This window comes from Oncorhynchus mykiss, chromosome 15, assembly GCF_057628025.1.
Source record: "Oncorhynchus mykiss isolate SJ-2025 chromosome 15, ASM5762802v1, whole genome shotgun sequence".
Taxonomy (NCBI): Eukaryota; Metazoa; Chordata; class Actinopteri; order Salmoniformes; family Salmonidae; genus Oncorhynchus; species Oncorhynchus mykiss.
Window position 1 is genome coordinate 56,532,987 of NC_143036.1, and position 17,969 is coordinate 56,550,955.

The window sequence follows — 17,969 nt, forward strand, 5'->3', positions numbered from 1 at the left end:
CAGCTCCAGGGGTTAAGACAGAGGAGGAAAAGGGGGAGAGAGCTAGAAATACAGAATGAGAGAGATAAATAGAAAGGAAAAAGGAAGAGATCCAAAGGAGAGACGGCGTACTCTACCGCCGTGCCCCACATCGCCAGCAGGTGGCGGTAGCAGCGTACACCAGCTGTGGTTACCGCCACTGATCCGTCCGTCACAGCATCAGAGCCAGCCTGCCTCATGTTCCTCATTTCCCCATTTCTGGGATCCTGGATCGCTGCCAATCAGAATGAAAATGGATGTAGAAGTAATCTATGTCATGGCTGTCTTAATACCCCGATACAGTGATGAAATCATTTAATCACAAATCATCAACATCTCCCTCTCCTCTCTCTGTTAAACTCTGCTGTTACATTAAAATGTTTTTTTTTTTTTTTTTTAAATAAGAGCCTCTCTCTGTGTGATTAAGAGGAGATTTAAGCACTCTGACAGACAGACAGCTCCTAGCCTAGCTCTCCCTGTCTGATGCCGTGTGATGGGTTTTGTTAGCACCCGGGACAGAACGTTAGGTGTCAGTTGTAGAGATGACATTATATCAGCGTTATCCCTGCCTCACACATGTTATCTGCCTTAACAGAGTTTTAGGGAGTTTTAACTACAGCGCTGCTTAAGGGCTTAAGGATGGAGGGATGGCGGTAATGGAGGGATAGACGGATAGAGATAACTCTGGTCTCTTCACTCACAGTCACACTAAAGGCTACTGTGGTTTGTGTGACATGCCAAATGTACAGGCCACAAAACGGACTGGTTAGATAATACTCAGATTCTACTGACTTCAGATCTGATGATAAAGGTCTAAATTATTTCTATTAGTATCATCAAATTCCAAAATGTAGAACAATCCTACTGGGCACAGATGTCAATTCAACGTCTATTCCACATTGGTTCAACGTCATTTCTTTGAAATGACGTGGAAACAACGTTGAGTCAGCCAGTGTGTTCCCAGTTGGAGGGAACAATGCCATTGTTCAGTTGTAGGCCTTTCAGATTGTTATTCATCTTCGTTCGTTGCCATACACAGCAGTGGAAAGGTAGGGCTAGATGCTGGTGTGGAGCACAATGTCTGTCTGTGTGTCGACTTCCTGTGGTGTTCTCCCTTCAGTGTATCACCCCCTGGCCAACGCTACACTGTCCCGCTCCATCTCTCCACCTCATCCCACACTTCATCCCTCGCTTCAGGGACGCAACACAGACACAGAAGAAAAAGGGGTCTATGTGGGGGTCCAAACATTTGATGTCTTGTGAGTTGTGAGTTGGGGAGCATATTGGTGATGAGGATTTTACTCAGTTTTTCATGCGTTATTTCTGTCCTGCACCTGAATCAATGGGATGCGTGTATATTTTATTTTCCAAAGGGTCATGATAAACTGGCAGTGGAGTTTTGTGTGTGTGTGTGTGTGTGTGTGTGTGTGTGTGTTTGTGTGTGTGTGTGTGTGTGTGTGTGTGTGTGTGTGAGAGAGAGAGACGAGTCCTGATGGTGAGTAATGTTCTCCAGGCCTGGCGGCTGGCACTGCTCTGTCTCCCTGCAGGTGGGCATGAGTCACCGTACACACACACACACACACACACACACACACACACACACACACACACACCACTCTGCCAGAAGAGAAGCCACCCAGAGCTCCTTGACCACCTCAGCCTCCTACCAGCCAGCAAGGCAGAGGACGTAGCAGCCAACTGGCCAACGTGCACCGAGACAAGCCAACACTACATACCAGTACAGCACAGGAACAATGTGCCCCTCTACTTTCTCTCTCTCTCGCTCTGTCTCTGTCTTGGTTGCTCTCTCTTCCCTCTCACTCTTTCGCTCCCTCTGTTTCTGTCCCCCTCTTGATTTGCTCTTTCCCTCTCTGCTCCACTGCTCACTGCTCTTTTTCTCCCTCCCTCCCTCTCTCCCTTTCTCCCTCTCCCTCCATTATCAGTCACTCAAATCTTATAGAGTCATATTTAATGGTCTGTGTACTGTACAACACCGAAAACCATCTGCAAATCAATGTTCTTTAAGAGGTGGCTTCACCCTAGGTTGATGGATTCATCAATAGAACACGGTATTTTATAGTCGACTGATTGGTGTGTGTGTGTGTGTGTGTGTGTGTGTGTGTGTGTGTGTGTGTGTGTGTGTGTGTGTGTGTGTGTGTGTGTGTGTGTGTGTGTGTGTGTGTGTGTGTAAATGTGTGTGTTTTAAGTACCATAACATACATGGCCTCTAAGTGCCGATAAAACGGTTAAACACTGTAATTGTAATTTACTCCCTGCTGTGTTGAGATTCCCAAGAGAGGTAACACCACTCGACATACACACACACTCACACACACTCACACACACTCACTCGTCTCTTCCTCTGCATGTTTTAAAAGGGTCCAATTGTAAAGAATACACCACAAACAGCAGATCCTCTCTGCATATTCAACATCTCTCCCCTGCAGAGTCAGTGGTTTGATCTTTACATGGGAACAGACTTCAGTCCTCTCCACTCTCTGACTACCACTGTGGCCTGGCACACCCTGCTGGGAGTTGTTGGTCCCTACTGGTCTGTTAGGCTGTCTCCCAAATGCCACCGTATTCACTTTATGGTGCCCTACTTTCCATTTATAGTGCACTACTTTTGGCCAAAATTAGTGCACTGTAAAGGGAATAGGGTGCCATTTGGGGCGCAGGCTTACCAGGTCCTACTGGTATTTTAGGGGCCACAGGGTTAGAGCGGTAGCTGTGATTTATCATGATTCATCCCATCTGCTATGAACTAAAGAATAGCAGAGCTGGTTACAGAGTCAAAGGGACTAGTTCTCTTAATGAAGATAGACGTTGCCTTGCTCCTACGACCTTCGTGAAAGTGCAGTCAGAGTACTGACTATGTGTGCATGTGTGGGTAGTCTTTGATTGCACACTCAGGTACTTTTGTTTGTGTGTGTGTGTATATAAATGTGTGTTTGTGCTTGTGAATGCCTGTGTGTGGTCTCTCACCCCTCACATCAATATTGCACTATGCCCTGGGGCAGCTCAGGGACGGAGTTACTTTGCTCTCCTCCTTTATCTCTCCTCTCCTTTTCTCCTCTTCCCCCTCTTCTTCGTCCTCCACGTCCTCTCTCGCTCCCCCCCTGAACCTTCAGCCTTGTTTACTGTCAGCCTCCCTTCACTCCCACAGAGAGTACTAACACAATAACAGCCTAACCGTACAGAGAAGAACACTCTCTTAGTCAGAACATCCGTTCCCATTAGTTAGTTCAGATGAAACATCAATGAAATGCCATTTCACAGAACTCCTCTTTGAATTGACTGTGACCCCCGCATGTTCAGGTAGCTTCACAGTCAGAGAACGAATGCCAGCTGTAGACAATGCCAGCTGGAAGCAGGGTTGTAACCTTGTGTTTGTTCCAGGCTTCGAGGCGAGCGGAGTGTGAGGAGATGTGAGAAGAAGAAGAAGAACACAGGGAGCTTGGACAGGGTCAGGGACAAATAGTAATGAAGACCCATCTTTGTGTTTTCTCTTGGAGCTACAGAGCTATGGAAACTGCTGCCGTACACAGATGCAGAACCATTCCTTTGTCTTGCCTCCCGTGACCTGTTCTGATGTTCTCAGACCTGTGGCTGGAGGCTGAATAGCAGCAGATCGCTGTGTTTTCTTTCTATTAGCTATAAAAGCATCAATAGCTCTTCTCTCTCTCTGTCTCTCGCTGTTTCTCCATTTCTCCTTTACCGTTCCCTTCTCTTCTGTATGTGTGTGTGTCTGCGTTGTCAGCATAGTTAATCTGTTCCAGTGTCACTGCTGTTAATCCCTACAGTAGGATGACACTGTGTCTCTCTTTTAACCTCTCTGCTGTGACAGGGACAGGAGACAGAGGGAGGAGGTAGAGGGAAATAAAGAGATGGAGAGAAGAGCTCTAGCAGGAGAGAGAAGGGGGGGAGAGGGAGAGATGAAGGAATAGAAACAAGAAGACACAGACAGAGAGAATAAGAGATCCCGTCTGAGGATTTATGAATGTAGGCAGAGAGAGAGGGTGTGGGGGGTCACATAAAAGGCCCATTGTGTGTGCGTGTCTCATTTTGTGTGTGTGTGTGTGTGCGTGTGTGCGTGTGCGCGTGTGTGTGTGTGTGTGTGTATAAGCGGTGCGGTGGCGAGGGTTAACTGAGCTGCTCTGTCAGTGCCGTTTGATTAGGTGATCTCAGCTTCATATTCCCCACAGGAGAATAAAGAGCAGCTATTTCCTCTGCAAACACAGAGCAGGACAAAGGAGCCATTGACGGGAGTGGGGGGCCTCTGAAGGCCCTCTCCGAACCCCCCAGCCCCAGGCTCTGTTAGTGGGGCCTGACGCGACCTGTGTGAGATTGTGTGTTTGTGAATGCGTGCATGCGTGGGTGTGTGTGCACATGCACGTGAGGGTAGGAATAGGACTGAGTGTGTGTGTGTGTGTGTGTGTGTGTGTGTGTGTGTGTGTGTGTGTGTGTGTGTGTGTGTGTGTGTGTGTGTGTGTGTGTGTGTGTGTAGGACTGACTGGGACCAGGAAAAGACAACATTACTCACCATGCCCCCATCCCTGGTCCTGGCTAGTACTGCTGACTGAGGCTGGCTAAGGCAGAGAGGAGAAACACTCCCCCCAGAATGTTTACTGTATAAGGGACACACTAGACTCGAGGGGGGCCCAAGACTAGAGATGTGTGGTGTACTGAGATCAGCTTTACATACAGACGCACACACACCCCCTCCCCACACACACCTAAAGCATAAATCTGTATGAAACAAAGTGTATGCGTGTGTTAGGTAATACAGTGGGAGTAAATAGAGATTAGGACCTCTGTAACAACACTGGGTTGTTTTATTGTTATTGACTGTAATTGCCAATATGTTATTTTTGACGGCTACGCATAATAAATGATAAATGATAAATGACGGCTACGCATAAAAACTCTACAAAAATCCGCAATGACCTGCTGTGATAGTAGATAGAAACGGCTGCAATGCACTTAACCAAAGAATTCCAGCGTGAATTCCAGTGAGTGTGAGTTAATATAACTACATTGCAGGGACAACAGTCCGACATATACAGTGGCCGGGGTTTGGCTGGACTCCCAGTGACAGCATAGGGAGGGAGGGAATGAGGGATTTTCAGGTCTCTCCAGAGATGTTCAATCGGGTTCAAGTCCGGGCTCTGGCTTGGCCACTCAAGGACATTCAAAGGCTTGTCCTGAAGCCACTCCTGTGTTGTCTTGGCTGTGTGCTTAAGCTCGTTGTCCTGTTGGAAGGTGAACCTTCACCCCAGTCTGAGGTCCCGAGCGCTCTGGAGCAGGTTTTCATCAAGGATCTCTCTGTACTTCGCTCCGTTCATCTTTGCCTCGATCCTGACTAGTCAAATCAAATCAAATCAAATGTATTTATATAGCCCTTCGTACATCAGCTGATATCTCAAAGTGCTGTACAGAAACCCAGCCTAAAACCCCAAACAGCAAGCAATGCAGGTGTAGAAGCACGGTGGCTAGGAAAAACTCCCTAGAAAGGCCAAAACCTAGGAAGAAACCTAGAGAGGAACCAGGCTATGTGGGGTGGCCAGTCCTCTTCTGGCTGTGCCGGGTGGAGATTATAACAGAACATGGCCAAGATGTTCAAATGTTCATAAATGACCAGCATGGTCGAATAATAATAAGGCAGAACAGTTGAAACTGGAGCAGCAGCACGGTCAGGTGGACTGGGGACAGCAAGGAGTCATCATGTCAGGTAGTCCTGGGGCATGGTCCTAGGGCTCAGGTCAGTTGAAACTGGAGCAGCAGCACGGCCAGGTGGACTGGGGACAGCAAGGAGTCATCATGTCAGACTAGTCTCCCAGTCCCTGCCTCTGAAGAACATCCACAGCATGTGCTGCCACCACAATGCTTCACCGTAGGGATGGTGCCAGGTGTGTGCCTTTCCAAATCATGTCCAATCAATTTAATTTACTACAGGTGGACTCCAATCAAGTTGTAGAAACATCTCAAGGATGATACATGGAAACAGGATGCACCTGGGCTCAATTTCGAGTCTCATAGCAAAGGGTCTGAATACTTATGTAAATAAGGTATTTCTGTTTTTTATTTTTAATCCATTGGCGAAAAAAACAGTTTTTCACGTTGTCATTATGGGGTATTGTGTGTAGATTGCTGAGGATTTAAAAAATGTTTTTTAATAAGGCTGTAATTTAACAAAATGTGGAAAAAGTCAATGGGTCTGAAGACTTTCCGAAGGCACTGTATATAAAGAGAATAGGGGCAGCTCTTGCCAGACAGAGACAAAATAAGAGAGGATATTTTGCTCTTATCCAGAACGACTTACATGAGCAATTAGAGTTAAGTGCCTTGCTCCAGGGCTCAGAAAGTTGTTGCACTGTCAGAAGGTGAGTGAAGCTGGTGCATGATGTCAGGCGCAGGAGAGCAGAATGAGTGAGCAACGTACTTTACTCAACAAGGCACGAGGTAACAATTACACTTGACCAAAACAAGACGGTAAAGACAACGCACGGGTGAACACAGCACCCGTCAAAAAAACAGCCATCAAAATAAACCTAACTGAACATGTAATAATCCCGCACAACACCATGGGGGAAACAGGAACAAATAAATACAAGAACAAATAATTGTGAAATGGAAAACAGGTGTGTTAAAACAAAGACAAAACCAAAGGAAAAAGAAAAGTGGATCGGCGATGGCTAGTCGACCAGCGACGCCGACCGCTGAACAAGGAGAGGCACCGACTCCCGCGTGCGCCGACGGCGGCCTCGGGGACGACCCGGAGGACAAGGTGCAGGGCGATCCGGGTGGAGACAGTGGAAATCCCTCAGCATCGAAGGGTCCAACAGGTCCTCCACCGGCACCCAGCATCTTTCCTCCGGACCGTACCCCTCCCAGTCCACGAGGTACTGAAGGCCCCTCGTCCAACGCCTCGAGTCCAGTATGGACCGAACTGCATACGCCGGAGCCCCCTCGATGTCCAGAGGGGGCGAAGGAACCTTAGAAACCTACCCACATCCTGATTTACTCTCTCCACCTGCCCGTTATTCTCTGGGTGAAAACCTGAGGTGAGGTTGACCGAGACCCCCAGACGTTCCATGAACACTCTCCAGACCCTGGACGTGAACTGGGGAGCCCGATCAGAAACTATGTCCTCAGGCACACCGTAGTACCGGAAGACGTGTGGCCTCCGCAGTCTGTAGGGCCTTAGGGAGACCGGGCAAAGGGAGGAGACGGCAGGACTTAGAAAACCGATCCACAACGACCAGGATCGTGGTGTTGCCCTGTGAGGGAGGAAGAAGACTTCTGTCAGGAAGTCCACCAACAGGTGCGACCACGGCCATTGCGGAACAGGTAGGGGTTGTAATTTCCTTTTGGGCAGGTGCCTGGGAGCCTTGCACTGGGCACACACCGAGCAGGAGGAAACATAAACCCTCACGTCCTTGGCCAAGGTGTACTTCCAGTACTTCCCACTAAGGCAACGCACCGTCCGAACGATGCCAGGATGACCAGAGGAGGGTGACGTGTGGGCCCAATAGATCAAACGGTCGCGGACAGCAGACGGAACGTACAGGTGCTCAGCTGGACACTGGGGAGGAGTGGGCTCTGTGCTTAACGCCCGCTCCCACACCACCGGTGCCACCAGGCAAGAGGCCGGATGTTTGGGAGTGTGATCCATGGACCGCTCCTCTGTGTCATACATGTCTGGCTTAGCGTTCTGGAAACCTTGTCTGTAGGATAGAGTGAAAACAAAACGGGTAAAGAACATAGCCCACCTTGCCTGGCGAGGGTTCAGTCTCCTCGCCGCCCTGATGTACTCCAGATTGCGGAGGTCAGTCCAGATGAGAAAAGGGTGTTTAGCCCCTTCAAGCCAATGTCTCCACGCCTTCAGAGCCTTGGCAACAGCCAACAGCTCCCGGTTCCCCACATCATAGTTTTGCTCTGCCAGGCTGAGCCTCGAAAGCCACGAAATAGTGGGGTCATGACAGGCCAACCAGGTTAAGCCCAGCACCACGGGAAACACAGGAGAATCAATACAGGACCAAATAATTGTGAAATGGAAAACAGGTGTGTGAAAACAAAGACAAAACCAAAGGAAAAAGAAAAGTGGATCGGCGATGGCTAGTCGACCAGCGACGCCGACCGCCAAGCGCCGCCCGAACAAGGAGAGTCACCGACATTCACCTAGTTGGCTTTGAACCAGCAAGTTTTTGGTTACTGGCCCAACGCTCTTAACCACTAGAATACCTTATACAGGGAATCCCAATTCAGACCAGGGTCTCTTTTTAAACGGTGTCCTGTATAACAATCAACAATCCAAACATTTTAAACAGATACAATTGCAAACAGAGCAGAAATTATATACAGAGGAAAATTATTAGACTTTACAAGTACATTTCACAATGAACAGGTACTGTATCAAAGTGTTAAAGTGACCCAATGAAATCAGGATCCCAGATTTTATAATCTAAAGGTTCTTCCTAGAACCATCTATGAATGGTTCCACAAGCCCCCTTATCCTTCAAAATGTATTTCTTTATGACAATATATTACATATATCACAAGGCCTTTCTTTGAGGGACTAGTTATACCCTGACAGAGTGGTGTTGGGAAACTCCTGCTTTACAGACCACACTAGCTCTTCAAGTCACATGATGCTGGCTTGCAATGTGATATTTAATTTCTATTGTAATCCAGCCAGAGTTAGGATATCCAACAAGTGGAATTTTTTATCACCTGCGACTTGCATTCAGAATGCCAGGGCCAGGGAATATTGAAGATTGAATACTGAGACTACCTCAATCATCTCAGTAATGGGTGTAATACATCCAACTACTAACAGATTGGATTAGTTTTGAAAAAATGTATGCTATTTATCATTGTGTAGCTTAAAATGAATCAACCAATCAATGTATATAAAAAAAAGTATATATACATATATATATATATAAAAGACTATTCTGAAAATCACCCTGCAATTCCTTCTAAAGAATTGTTATTTTTTAGGATGTCAATACTAACGAACTGTTCTTTTTTAGGATATGTCAATACTAAAGAACTGTTCTTTTTTTAGGATATGTCAATACTAACAAACTGTTCTTTTTTAGGATATGTCAATACTAACAAACTGTTCTTTTTTAGGAAATGTCAATACTAACAAACTGTTATTTTTTAGGATATGTCAATACTAACAAACTGTTTTTTTTTAGGATATGTCAATACTAACGAACTGTTCTTTTTTAGGAAATGTCAATACTAACAAACTGTTCTTTTTTAGGATATGTCAATACTAACGAACTGTTCTTTTTTAGGATATGTCAATACTAACGAACTGTTCTTTTTTAGGATATGTCAATACTTTTTTAGGAAATGTCAATACTAACGAACTGTTCTTTTTTAGGATATGTCAATACTAACGAACTGTTCTTTTTTAGGAAATGTCAATACTAACGAACTGTTCTTTTTTAGGATATGTCAATACTAACGAACTGTTCTTTTTTAGGATATGTCAATACTAACGAACTGTTCTTTTTTAGGATATGTCAATACTTTTTTAGGAAATGTCAATACTAACGAACTGTTCTTTTTTTTAGGATATGTCAATACTAACGAACTGTTCTTTTTTAGGAAATGTCAATACTAACGAACTGTTCTTTTTTAGGATATGTCAATACTAACGAACTGTTCTTTTTTAGGATATGTCAATACTTTTTTAGGAAATGTCAATACTAACAAACTGTTCTTTTTTTAGGATATGTCAATACTAACAAACTGTTCTTTTTTAGGATATGTCAATACTAATGAACTGTTCTTTTTTAGGATATGTCAATACTAACAAACTGTTCTTTTTTAGGATATGTCAATACTAATGAACTGTTCTTTTTTAGGATATGTCAATACTAACTAACTGTTCTTTTTTAGGATATGTCAATACTTTTTTAGGATATGTCAATACTAACGAACTGTTCTTTTTTAGGATATGTCAATACTAACTAACTGTTATTTTTTAGGATATGTCAATACTAATGAACTGTTCTTTTTTAGGATATGTCAATACTAACTAACTGTTCTTTTTTAGGATATGTCAATACTTTTTTAGGATATGTCAATACTAACGAACTGTTCTTTTTTAGGATATGTCAATACTAACTAACTGTTCTTTTTTAGGATATGTCAATACTAATGAACTGTTCTTTTTTAGGATATGTCAATACTAACTAACTGTTCTTTTTTAGGATATGTCAATACTTTTTTAGGATATGTCAATACTAACGAACTGTTATTTTTTAGGATATGTCAATACTAACAAACTGTTCTTTTTTAGGATATGTCAATACTAACGAACTGTTCTTTTTTAGGAAATGTCAATACTAACGAACTGTTCTTTTTTAGGATATGTCAATACTTTTTTAGGATATGTCAATACTAATGAACTGTTCTTTTTTAGGATATGTCAATACTAACTAACTGTTCTTTTTTAGGATATGTCAATACTTTTTTAGGATATGTCAATACTAACGAACTGTTCTTTTTTAGGATATGTCAATACTAACGAACTGTTCTTTTTTAGGATATGTCAATACTTTTTTAGGATATGTCAATACTAACGAACTGTTATATGAGCAATGTTATATGACCAATCATATCGAGTGGTTCCAATGACGAATATTGAAGTGAGTCACCGGTCCCTGGATGAAGATGGCTGACAAAACATTACAGTGGAACCAGATGTAAGTTGTTATAACGTCATAACGAGTCAAGCAAAACATTTACAATTGAGAGGAATATGTTAGTTAATGTAAAGACAAACTTTGTGCATTTTTTTTTTGTCATAAAGTTATTATGTTAAAATTGCTATTTAGCAAGTTATCTGACTAGCTAACAATAGCCGGCTAACTAGTGTTAGGAGAATGAATTTAGAATTTGTGTTGTTTGTTTTAGGGACTCCTGAGAAAACCAGCAAACCAGGCTGTCATCTTGTGAAACAGTGGATGTAAAGAATCTAGCTAGCTAAAGCATTTACTGCAAATGTAATGTACAATTGTGTAAGCTTGTCTTGCAATGCAGATGAAGTAACATAGCTAACTATTTACTTGCTTATTGTGTAGTGGTGTATGTATATAACTGTATGTCTAAGGATGTGTAGCTAGCTACAGCATGTAGCCGGTCTGTGTATGGACTCTAAAACATTTTGTATAAATATTAGTTCAGAACCTATGAACCTCAGCTATCATAGTTGTTGTATCATCTTTCAAGTCTGAATGGCATTAAGGAAGCCTATGTGTAACCGGTGTGAAATGGCTAACTGGTTAGCGGGGTGCGCGCTACTAGCGTTTCAATCAGTGACGTCACTCGCTCTGAGACCTTGAAGTAGTTGTTCCCCTTGCTCTGCGCTTTTGTGGAGCGATGGGTAACGATGCTTCGAGGGTGGCTGTTGTTGATGTGTGCAGAGGGTCCCTGGTTCGAGCCCAGGTAGAGGAGAGGGACATAAGTTATACTGTTATCTATGGATAGAGTAGAATATAATAACTTTATTGTGCCAAGGATGCAAGTCCTATATACACATGTACTGTAGTTATTAGCATGCATGAGATTCCCACATTGTCGCCTGTACATTGAATCTATTCACTGATCATGTACTCTACCTTGGCAAATAAAGGTGCGGTTCAGGTATGAATCTCGGAGACATTATTTTTCAGTCATATCAAACTCCATTATCTGAATGATGCTGTGTCTGCATGTATGTATTACAATTATACACTTCAACAGTGTTTACCACTCCTGCTCCTGGGACATCAACGAATACACATTGTAACTATGCAATAGACTAGAAACATGATTGATTTGTAATTCATATATACAGAAAACAATTACTATGCAGATCTAACTCCCTTCATCTGCATTAATCTGAGGACGCAGGATAGCATTTCAATGAGATACTTAATTTCAACCAGTGGAGAATGTGAAACGCTTTGCTGAAAGAAGTTCATTATCCAGGTGTTATAAATGCATTATAATTATGATAATTGTAATATTATATTATAAATACAAGTTGAATTTGTACTTCAATGCCCATATGGCGTGCATTAGAAAACAAGGAAGAAAGACGAGGTGGGGAGAGAGGTGGAGAAGACAGAAAGGGAAAGAGGTAAGAACAGTGGCAGACAGTATGTGATTCATGAATTACAGTGCTACTCTAATATTCTCTCAGTTCATCACAATTGCTGTGTCTCCTAACCAGCCTTGGGCCCCCAGTTGGCCCAAAGGTTATCTTAAGAGCGGGTGAGGTGGCGATGACGGGACTGGCTTCCTCTCTCACATCAAAACATACCTGCAGATGAGTGACAAATGGATAGAGAGAAAGAGCATGATTAGGCCTTGTTTTTTAAAATGTTAATGTATTCTTATTTCAATGTAAAGCATCTCTTCAATAATACTTCCTGTTGACCCGACCAAGTGACATCTCACCTATGATCATGCTATGCCCTCTGTGTCAGCCAGTTCAGATGCGGGAGTGGTTCACCAAAACAGCTGATATAACCTAGAGGGTTTAGGGAGAAGGGAGAGATGGATGAAGTGAAGAAGAGAGACTGTTATTGTGTGTGTGTGGTCTCACCTGGTGTCCACACTGGCTACAGAATACTTTATGCTGAAAAGCAGACACATGAGGACAAACAATAGAAGATAATGTCAATAGAAGATACTGTATGTGATGGAGACACCTATCGGAGTGTACCTGAAACATTTATATATAGAGGTACTATGATTCTCACCACTTGGTTATTGCAAGGCTAACCCCCAGGGAAATCATGACTTGGCAGCAACAGATAGCAACAGATAGTCCAGTGAAAATGGCTGTGTTTGTCTGGTGTAAATCTGAAAATAAGCAGCCGACATCTTAAGGGTTTTTTAATTAATGCATGTGAGACAGGTTCCATGTACCACAAGACAGGCAGAGATGGAGAAAAAGAACACAGAACAGTTTAATTACAGTGCCTTGCGAAAGTATTCGGCCCCCTTGAACTTTGCGACCTTTTGCCACATTTCAGGCTTCAAACATAAAGATATAAAACTGTATTTTTTTGTGAAGAATCAACAACAAGTGGGACACAATCATGAAGTGGAACGACATTTATTGGATATTTCAAACTTTTTTAACAAATCAAAAACTGAAAAATTGGCCGTGCAAAATTATTCAGCCCCCTTAAGTTAATACTTTGTAGCGCCACCTTTTGCTGCAATTACAGCTGTAAGTCGCTTGGGGTATGTCTCTATCAGTTTTGTACATCGAGAGACTGACATTTTTTCCCATTCCTCCTTGCAAAACAGCTCGAGCTCAGTGAGATTGGATGGAGAGCATTTGTGAACAGCAGTTTTCAGTTCTTTCCACAGATTCTCGATTGGATTCAAAAAAAAAAGTTTGAAATATCCAATAAATGTCGTTCCACTTCATGATTGTGTCCCACTTGTTGTTGATTCTTCACAAAAAAATACAGTTTTATATCTTTATGTTTGAAGCCTGAAATGTGGCAAAAGGTCGCAAAGTTCAAGGGGGCCGAATACTTTCGCAAGGCACTGTACCTCTGGTTATGGACACTTTTGCCAGCAATACAGCTTCCACGGCCTGTTCCTCGGATAGTGAACATCTGGCAATATCTACATTTTCGACCCCTTGATCAGCTCGCTCTCTGAAAGTAAAGAAAACAGCTTGTTTTTTTATAGATATGAAAACAATAACTGAGAAATGACCGTTCAATCTAAAGCAGCAGATGTCATTTTTAGGATACGTCAATAGAGCCCAGTGCTGCTTACCTGAGATGACATCTTCGTAGATGTCCGCTTCGACTTCCTATGTGTCGGGAAAAGGTTGCTTTCAGAACAATTCTTTTTGATTGAAAATGAAAACAAAAAGACACAAATGTACCTCCATAGCATATAACAATTTGCCTGTGAATAACCACACCTTCCTAAAAACGTGCTACTGTATGGAGAATTGTCGACGCACAACTGAAGATGATGCCATATCCTGCCAGCACGCAAGCGAGTCACACAGCGTTTGCTAAACTGGAACACTGGCGTGAGCTCATAGCAAATGAATGGACTTGAACATTTGCAGAGCCTGTTTTGACTGGAGTGATGATTAGAATTCCATTAAAAATGTATCCCTTTTTATTTTACTACAACCTGTTCATCGGACAAAACTGGAAGAAAAATAACTTGTGTAGAAAGTAAACATCCGCACCTCTATTTTATTTGAAACAAGCGTACAGTCAATAACACAATAGAAAACAAAGAAAGTATATACAGTGTGTGCAAATGGCGTGAGGAGGTAAGGCAATACATAGGCCATGGTAGCGAAGTAATTACAATTTAGCAAATTAACACTGGAGTGATAGATGAGCAGATGGTGATGTGCAGGTAGAGCAGAAGAGCAGAAAAGTAAACAAAAACAATATGGGGATGAGGTAGGTAGATTGGGCGGGCTATTTACAGATGGGCTATGTACAGCTGCAGCGATCGGTTAGCTGCTCAGATAGCTGATGTTTAAAGTTAGTGAGGGAAATATAAGTATCCAGCTTCAGCAATTTTTGCAATGTTGTTATCCCCCTCTTCAAAGTGCAGGGAACATGGAAAAGTAGCATACTTTGGGTGCTTGTCTGATATTCACTAGATCTCCTGGATAGAATTGAAGTGAGGTAGATCGGGACTTGTAGAAGAACTGCTTTGTAAACAAATAATAACGCTGAGCTCTTCTGGAGGTCAGGGACGGCCAGCCCATTCACAGTCAATAAGAAAGCCATAATCTATGGATTACCTTTGGAGAAAATAGACAAGGACATCGAAAAATTCAGGTAAATAAATGATGAAGGTGGTTATTTCTTATTCAATTGGACAACCCCCTTCGCATTATCAAAACTGGATCGTGTTCAGATATTTTGTTTCTATTACTGGGAGAGGGAGAGAGAGAGAGAGAGAGAGAGAGAGAGAGAGAGAGAGAGAGAGAGGGAAAATGTGAAATAGCATTAAGGCAGACATTAGGGGTATTTATCTTTGTGTGACAGACCATGCTGCTGTGTCAGGTTCCTGTTTGTCTTTTCCATTGAGATGGCGATATGAAGTGCGTGCGTATGTCTGTCCGTTTGTGTGTTTGCGTGTCTGCGTGTTTGCTTGTGTATATGTGTTTGTGTATGTAGGTATGCTGTGTGTGTGTGTGTGTGTGTGTGTGTGTGTGTGTGTGTGTGTGTGTGTGTGTATCCCTCTGTCTCCTGGCACACACTAAATGAAGCTGTGTTCAGACTGTGAGGCTGGGCTGGTTCCGGTGGCCCGTATTCAGATCTATATTAAGGCTGTGGGACTGAGGACTGGGGTTTTGGACTGTGGTCGGGCAGGGGCCCTGTGTGGCTGGGAAATACAGAAGCCCCTAGGGATCTACCTGGAAAACAATGTGGTCAAGCACACACAGTCACACACACACACAGCCCACACACCTCACCACCACCACCACCCTGTGTCTAATCTGACTACCGGAGAGTTAGCGTATCAGTGACAGGAAGTCCCACACAGCCACTTCCTGTTGGGTCCAGGAACAATGGCCATTGTCGCTATGGAGACTCGGTGAGCTGATATGGTGTGACCTCACCTCCGTACACCCACGTCCCATTGAAGGGCGATAGTGTGTGTGTATTCTCCATTGAAGGGCGATATATTGCCCATCCTTTAAATAGAGCGAGCGATGAAAGATTGACTAGGATGTGGCGACGCATAAATATGAAAAACAAAACAGAGCAAAACAAAAAAGGTTTCAAAACAGCATTGTTGTCCGAAACTCCAAAAGGCTCATTTTTCAGGCAGGTTGATGTTTATCAAGTGTTTTGAAGGTTTCTGTATCCAAAATGGCTCTATCATTCTGGTCAATCCTAGTGTGACTGTTTCAGAGATGGGTTTTTGATAGGCCTTCACTGAAAAAATATTTACTCTTGATACTGCACCCACTGTCATCATAAAGATGATGTGAGGGCCTGTGTGTATGCTTGTATGTGTGTGTGTGTGTGTGTGTGTGTGTGTGTGTGTGTGTGTGTGTGTGTGTGTGTGTGTGTGTGTGTGTGTGTGTGTGTGTGTGTGTGATCAGTAGCTCTCTGTCCCCATCTGTAGTCAGCAGCTGCTGTCAGGATCTTTCTGGGGATTAAACTCTTCACACAATCTGTCTCTCCACCTCTCCATCTCTCTACCTCCATCACTGTACCTCTACACCCTTCCATCTCTCCACCTATATCAGTCTACTTCTGTCAATCCAACTCTCCACCTAAACATCTGTCCATCTCTCTAGCTCAATGACTCTACCTCTCCATCTCTCTAACTCAATGATTCTACCTCTCCATCTCTCTAGCTCAATGACACTACCTCTCCATCTCTCTAGCTCAATGATTCTACCTCTCCATCTCTCTAGCTCAATGACTCTACCTCTCCATCTCTCTAGCTCAATGACTCTACCTCTCCATCTCTCTAGCTCAATGACTACACCTCTCCATCTCTCTAGCTCAATGACTCTACCTCTCTATCTCTCTACCTCAATGACTCTACCTCTCCACCTCTCTACCTCCTTCCCTTCACTGTCACACTATCTCTTTCCCTCTATCTCTCCATCTCTAACTGATCCTGCTAGGACCTTGGGTAGAACTCAATGGAGTTGGAGGGACATCAAATGTGTGTCTGTATGTGTTCTGTGTGTGCTTGAGTGTGTTTTTGCATTCTGTTCTGTAATGTGTGTGTATGTGTGTTAATGTGAGTGTGTGTCTGGCTTTGAGGGTGATTGAGTTTTATCCCACTGTCACAGAGGATGTGTCATTCTGACTCCTTTGTTCAGTGTAGCAGAGCCTTGTCGCTATGACTTGCCGCTGTCTGTGTGTGTGTGTGTGTGTGTGTGTGTGTGTGTGTGTGTGTGTGTGTGTGTGTGTGTGTGTGTGTGTGTGTGCACGCACGCGTGTGCCATGTGCCTGTGTGTTTTCACCCGCTGTCGGCTTTAGTTATTAGTCACTCAGTCTGTCTCGAGACGCCTTTTTTCTTCAAATCATTTCTAAGTAATAAATCCATAAGCAGACAGATGTAAGCTGGGGACCAAATACACCCATATATGAGACATCTACTATATTAGACATATATCTCTCTGGATGCTTGATGTTAGCTGATGAGGAAGAAGTGCAATCACATCCCTTTCTGTAAAATCCTCTAGAGATTTAGCTATTCTCATTCCTCCCCATGTGTTGGACAGTTAAGACAGAGGCTAAGTAAGATACAGTTGAAGTCATAAGTTTACATACACTTAGGTTGGAATCATTAAAACTAGTTTTTCAACCACTCCACACATTTCTATAGTTTTGGTCATTTTTCCAAAAATAGTTTACAGACAGATTATTTCACTTAGAATTCAATGTATCACAATTCCAGTGGCTCAGAAATGTACATACACTAAGTTGACTGTGCCTCTAAACAGCTTGGAAAATTCCAGAAAATTATGTCATGGCTTTAGAAGCTTCTGATAGGCTAATTGACATAATTTGAGTCAATTGGAGGTGTACCCCTGAATGTATTTCAAGGCCTACCTTCAAACTCAGTGCCTCTTTGCTTGACATCATGGGAAAATCCAAAGAAATCAGCCAAGACCTCAGAAAAAAAATTGTAGAGCACAAGTCTGGTTCATCCTTGGGAGCAATTTCCAAATGCCTGTAGGTACCACATTCATCTGTACAAACAATAGTATGCAAGTATAAACGCCATGGGAACCCCACAGCCGCCATATCACTCAGGAAGGAAATGCGTTCTGTCTCCTAGGTATGAACGTACTTTGCGCGAGAAGTGCAAATCAATCCCAGAACAACAGCAATGGAGCTTGTGAAGATTCTGGAGGAAACAGGTATCTTTATCCACAGTAAAACAAGTTCTATATCGACATAACC